This window comes from Atractosteus spatula, unplaced genomic scaffold, assembly GCF_055471065.1.
Source record: "Atractosteus spatula isolate fAtrSpa1 unplaced genomic scaffold, fAtrSpa1.hap1 Scaffold_17, whole genome shotgun sequence".
In the NCBI taxonomy this organism is placed as follows: Eukaryota; Metazoa; Chordata; class Actinopteri; order Semionotiformes; family Lepisosteidae; genus Atractosteus; species Atractosteus spatula.
The window spans coordinates 366,331-372,710 of record NW_028296730.1 but is presented as its reverse complement, the minus strand read 5'-3'; the positions used below and the strand labels follow the sequence as shown (position 1 = coordinate 372,710).

The 6,380-nt window shown below is 47.4% G+C and overlaps 1 pseudogene; it reads right to left on the bottom strand.

Annotated features, from left to right (window-relative positions):
- Nucleotides 1-4,897: 4,897 nt before the first annotated feature.
- Nucleotides 4,898-5,636, bottom strand: LOC148809082 (28S ribosomal RNA; annotated as a pseudogene; the record flags this gene model as incomplete).
- Between the last annotated feature and the right edge of the window lie 744 nt (nucleotides 5,637-6,380).

The following is a 6,380-nucleotide window of genomic DNA, read 5'->3' as shown; positions in this document are numbered from 1 at the left end:
ACCTACAAGGGGTTACATTAACCGTACATGAGGAGAGGGTGGAGGTAAACATCTGGTCCCTCCAAAAAGACGAACTAAAAGGGCATTCAATTTGGACTATGGATAAGGACGAATGCGGGCTTCTGGATATGGAACCCGCCACATTTACTGGGAAATCCCCACCATACACAAAGCCATATAAAATCAACAAAGAGGCGGAGGAAGGGGTTCGACCAGTAATACAAAAACTATTGGCTCAAGGCATTGTACGAAAAACACATAGTACAAGCAACAGTCCAATATGGCCTGTAAAGAAAGCCAGCGGAGCATGGCGATTCACAGTTGATTACTCAAAAGCTAATCAACACATCAACCGTCTCACCCCCTTGGTAGCAGACCCCTCTGCTATTTTTCAACTACTGTCCCCTGAGCACCAGGTGTTTTCAGTAATTGACATGGCTAATGGGTTCTGGTCTGTTCCTCTACACCCAGAGGTACAAGATTGGTTCGCTTTTGTTGTAGATGGAGAACAATATACTTGGACCAGGTTACCACAGGGGTTTCATAACAGCCCCACCGTGTATCACATGGCACTTCGGAGGCATCTCCGGGAGTTGCCTCAAGTGTCCTCCGTCGTTATCCAATATGTGGATGATATTTTAATCGCGTCTCCTGACGAGGAAACCCACAAGAAGGACCTCCAAATTATTCTCGACCATTTAGTTAAAAAAGGACACAAGGCTAGTTATAGCAAAGCACAGTTATGCCTAGACACCGTAATTTACTTGGGACAGAAGATTAGTCAGGGAAAAAGGGAATTGACAGAAGATTGGGCCCAGGCAATCCGAACACACCCTAGTCCCAACATGGTGAGAGAGCTCCGATCATTTCTGGGTCTGTGCAATTTCAATAGAAATTGCTTTTTCTGAAAGGGCCAAACCACTTACAGACCTAATAAAGGGGGGAGGGAGGTCCCTTGATCCTATTGCTTGGAGTCCTGAAGCTGAACACGCTTTTAATGATTTAAAACAAGCTCTGTTACAGGCTCCTGCATTGGGGTTTCCTCAGACAGATCAACCATTCTACCTCTACGTAAGTGAAAAGAATGGATTTTGGACAGCTGTACTAACACAGGAACATGGGGGTAGGTACCGCCCGGTAGGGTATTACTCTGGATCCTTGGACGAGGTAGCCAGGGGCTGGGGACCATGTCTACGAGCCGTTCAGGCCGTCTGTCTAGCAGTACAGGCAGTCAATAACATAGTGCTAGATCAACAACTGATTGTTCGATGCCCACATGCGGTACACACCCTCATGTCCCTGAATCGGGTCAGTCAGGTTAATGCAATACGATGGAGCAAGTGGCAGGTCTTGTTAGAGGCTCCAAATATTACCATTCAAATATTACCATACCATTCCAATGTCATGGAGCTCTAAATCCAGCCACATTGTTACCTGACCCATCAGAAGCCTATATGTTAGAACACAGCTGTGATGTTTGGGCAATGGGAGAAGATGAGGGCATCAAAATAGCCGAGCAACCACTAAGGAATGAAGACCTCATCCTCTTCACTGATGGAACTTCATTCATAAATTCTAGTGGGGAGAAGAAAGCGGGTTGGGCTGTGACTACAGAACATGATATCCAATGTGGGGGAAGATTTGAGGTACCCACGTCAGCACAGCGAGCTGAACTGAGAGCTTTGGTGGAAGCCTGTAAATTAGCAAAAGGCAAGACCACCACAATATACACAGACTCACATTTGGAGTATGCCATGACTTTGGAAGGTTATGGAGTAATAGGGATTTTTTAACCTCTGCTGGCACTCCGGTAAAGAATGCGGATCTGGTGTCTGAGCTGCTTGCGGCTCTCCAACTCCCAAAGCAGGTAGCTGTAGTCAAATGTAAGGGCCACAGCAGAGAGGACACTCCCGAGGCCAGGGGCAATAAGCTGGCAGACTGGACAGCACGTCAAGCTGCCCTGGGGCAATGGGAGGAGTGGTCTATAGAAAAACCTCTTCAGATTATTTCAGTTTGCACAGTGAACATACAGGCACTCTGGACGGAACAGCTCAGCGAGCTCCAGGCCCAGGCCCCAAGGATTGAGAAATGGACCTGGATGGAACGCAATGTGGGGCTGCAGAAGGATGGGACCTGGAGGTGCCAGCGTACAGGCAGACCCGCCTGCCCCAAGCAACTAATGCCCTACCTGGCACAGCAAATACACTCCACAGGGCACCCAGGTGTTAGCCAAATGACTCGACGCTTTGCTCAGAGCTGGGTGGGCACAGGCTTCACACCCTTCGCAGCTGATGTGGTACAACGCTGTGGAGAGTGCCAAAAAGCCTCTGGAGCACCGCCGGTTCGGGCTCCTAATCTACGACGTCCTGCACCCGAGGGGCCCTTTAGACACTGGCAAATAGACTATTGTTCACTGCCACCCTGTAAAGGGAAAACAGGTCTCCTAGTGATGGTGGACCAGTTTTCTAGATGGGTGGAGGCTGTCCCTGTCAAACGAGAGACTGCGCTGACAACTGCCAAATATCTTGTGACAGAAGTAATTCCCCGATGGGGACTCCCGTGTCTCATAGACTCAGACAAGGGCACACATTTTACTGGAAAAGTGTGTCAGGTGGTGGCAGACCTACAAGGGATCAAATGGGACCTGCATTGCCCTCATCACCCGCAGTCCTCCAGCATGGTGGAACGGGTGAACCGAACATTGAAAGCTAAATTGACAAAGTACCACCTGGGAGGGATCCCCTGGGTGGATGCATTGCCCGCCGTACTGTGCAGCATCTGGGCTGGGACAAATCGAATAGTGGGGCTGAGCCTGTTTGAGGTGATCACGGGGCGTCCCATGAGACTGAATGACTCTCCAGGACATGACAGAGTAGGCTTGAGTATACTAACTGATTCTCTGTTACAGTATTGCAAGTTGCTGACAGAGGCCACCCAAGGAGCCCGCGAGCAGGTCCTGGAGGCGTGGGGACCACCACCTGAAGGAGGGCACGACCTCATCCCAGGAGAGTGGGTGTGGATCAGGAAATTTCCCTCACAGGTTCTCCAGCCCAGGTGGGACGGACCCTACCAGATCCTGTTGACAACCGAGTCTGCGGTTCGAGTGGAAGGAAAAGATCGCTGGATCCACGCGTCACACTGCCGACGAGCCTCATCCCCAGTTACAGACTCAGAATGAAATAATTTCTGTTAATAACGATAATTGTTGCTGTAGGACTATGTTCCACAGGGATTAATGATCATCTCTCCCACAAAGGAGAACATGGAATTAATTCCTTTTTAGGCTCTCCTATCTGACAGCTAAGAAAACCAACCAAAGTGCCTGCTGGGTGTGTGCCGCATTACCCAAATATGTACAGGGAGGACTTCCTATGGGGGCCATTCCTTGGCGTCTCGAAGAAGTCATAGGAATGATCATTTGGAGAGATAATATAGGAGATTTTAATATGACAAACTATGGGGGTTGCCATAACACGACTTTAACTTGCACAACATTACAATATCTACAGGAGCGAGGCTTAGAGCCCACGAGTTTCACAGGCTCTTACGCTCCTAAGTATAACAGAAGCCATACACCACCATACCTGACTCTAAATAAGGAACGTGAGGGAAACATATGTTTTCAGCACACTAATGGTCTGCACTTGGTTGGATGGAGTCGTTGCAACCTTACCATCGCTGCAGATATATCCACCTCTACCTTCCAAATTCCAGGATGGGATCGGCACACCCCACAATTCGGTATAAGCTTCTTATTTTCAGAGGCATGGGGAGCGCCAAACGGAACATATTTCATTTGTGGAAAACGAGCCTACCCATGGTTGCCAGCCCAGTGGTCTGGCTCATGTTATTTAGGATATGTGGTTCCTCATATCCGTGTTCAAACCCACAGCCCCTTCGGACCTAACCACAGACCACAAAGAAAATTGGCTGATTGGGAATATTATTTAGGTATAATATTTCCACAAGCCGGCATGAACTTTCTGAGTCGAGAGTTAATTCAAATGGCCTCGACTTTAGAGGAATTAGCAAATTCTACCTCATCTAGTCTGAAGGCTGTTAATGATGAGATGGTAGCCCTCAGAACAGTGGCCATGCAGAACCGACTAGCTTTAGATTATGTACTGGCGGCCCAAGGAGGAACTTGTGCAGTAATTGGCACTGAATGCTGCACATATATTCCTGATAATTCTGAGCACATCTCAGATCTGGCCCAACACATTTACAATGAGGGACAGAAATATCAGGACTATTATACTGAAAATTGGGGAATTGGGTCTTGGGTAAAGTCTGTGTTTGGGGCCTGGGGTGGAACCTTTTTACAGTGTTTATTTGTAGGAATAGTTTTGCTTATATGTGTAATTGTAATCATCACGTGCACAAAAACATGTATCACATCTTGCTATAACCGTGGAACGTACAATGTCATGGCAATACATACCTGTTCACCTAGAAAGAAAAGATCTGCCCTGACATTGTATGTATAAAATAGGCTACACTGACGTATGCCGTATTTTATAAGGGGGGAATGAAGAAAGATGTGAAGACGGGGGTTTGAATTTAATCCTTTCTGTATACAGTTTAGACTTCTAAGTCACAAGCTGGGGTTTATGGCAGGAAAGGGGGTTAACTAATAAGGATTGCAGATGCAAGCTAGGAACCCCCCTGGGTGTAATCTTAAACTGACCATTTGGCCAGGACATCGTAAACTGGCCAAATACCATGACCCCCCTCTTTACCATCAGACCGAGTGACGTCAGAAATGGAGAAGAAGACACTATATAACCCAAAAGTTTGTACCAGTACGGGGAACAATACTTCAGTTTTGTTATTTCTTGCGGGAAACAAGACTTCGGCTTTATTGTTCCTTGCATGCAATAAACTCATCTGTTTTACTTCATCTCGGGATCAAGAACCTTATTCTTTCTGTTACAACAATAGCGAGGTGGCTGCTCTGCTACGTACGACACCCTGACCCAGAATTAGGTCGTCTGCGAATGATTTATCTCGTACTGAACAGGATTACTATTGCAACAACACATCATCAGTAGGGTAAAACTAACCTACTATTAACTATTAGTGGGTGAACAATTCAACACTTGGTGAATTCTGCTTCACAATGATAGGAAGAGCCGACATCGAAGGATCAAAAAGCGACGTTGCCATTAACGCTTGGCCGCCGCATTCCAGTTATCCTTGTGGTAAGTTTTCTGACACCTCCTGCTTAAAACCCCAACAATCAGAAGGATTGTGAGGCCCCACTTTCACGGTCTGTATTCATACTGAAAATCAAGATCAAGCGAGCTTTTGCCCTTCTGCTCCACGGGAGGTTTCTGTCCTCCCTGAGCTCGCCTTAGGATACCTGCATTGCTGTTTGACAGGTGTACCGCCCCAGTCAAACTCCCCACCTGCTTCTGTTCCCGGAGCGGGTCGCGGCTGGCAGGTGAAAGAAACAAGAGCCTGTGTGGGGCTCGCCCTCCCGCCACACCAGGTAAGTGAGGAAAAGATAAGAGTAGTGGTATTTCACCGGCAGTGCCCCCAGGAGGGGGGGCTCCCATTTATTCTACACCTCTCATGTCTCTTCACAGTGCCAGACTAGAGTGAAGCTCAACAGGGTCTGCTTTCCCCACTGATTCCGCCAAGCCCGTTCCCTGCGCTGTGGGTTCGCTAGATAGTAGGTAGGGACAGTGGGAATCTCGTTCATCCATTCATGCACGTCACTAAATAGATGACGAGGTATTTGGCTATTTATAATCACCAGATTAACTGGTTTCTTTTCTGGGTTCAGTGGCCCCTCCACTTAATCATCCAAAATGATGCTTGCAAGACGGCATCTGGGATGACACACCCACCAATGGCTTTGAGTGCTCCCATGCCGGTTGTAATCATTATGAGATCCCCAAGTCAAGGAGGGTTGTCTAGTTCAAGTTCCCACCAGTCATTTTCAGTCCCAGCTAGGGTAGGGCTGTAAAGGGCAGGACCTAGCTAGATGCCAGCAAGGGGGTTATAGCTGTGATTTTAATTCAGCAAAAGGGTTAACATTTTTCGGTTATATACAAAGGTACATAATATAACATTGAAGTACATTTTATAGTTACATTATATACATCTGAGTTAGCTTCCTACACTGGCTATGTCCCTGACCTCTACAAACGATATATTGATGACTGCGTCGGTGCCGCCACATGCTCCAACGATCAGCTTGAGTTCTTCCTGCACCATTTCACCAACTTCCACCCGTCCCTCAAATATACGATTAACATATCTTCCACTACTCTTCCGTTTCTAGACATCCACTTGTCTATCAACTACCCCCGACTGTCCACTTCAGTTTATTACAAACCCACGGATTCACACAGCTACCTCCTGTACAGCTCATT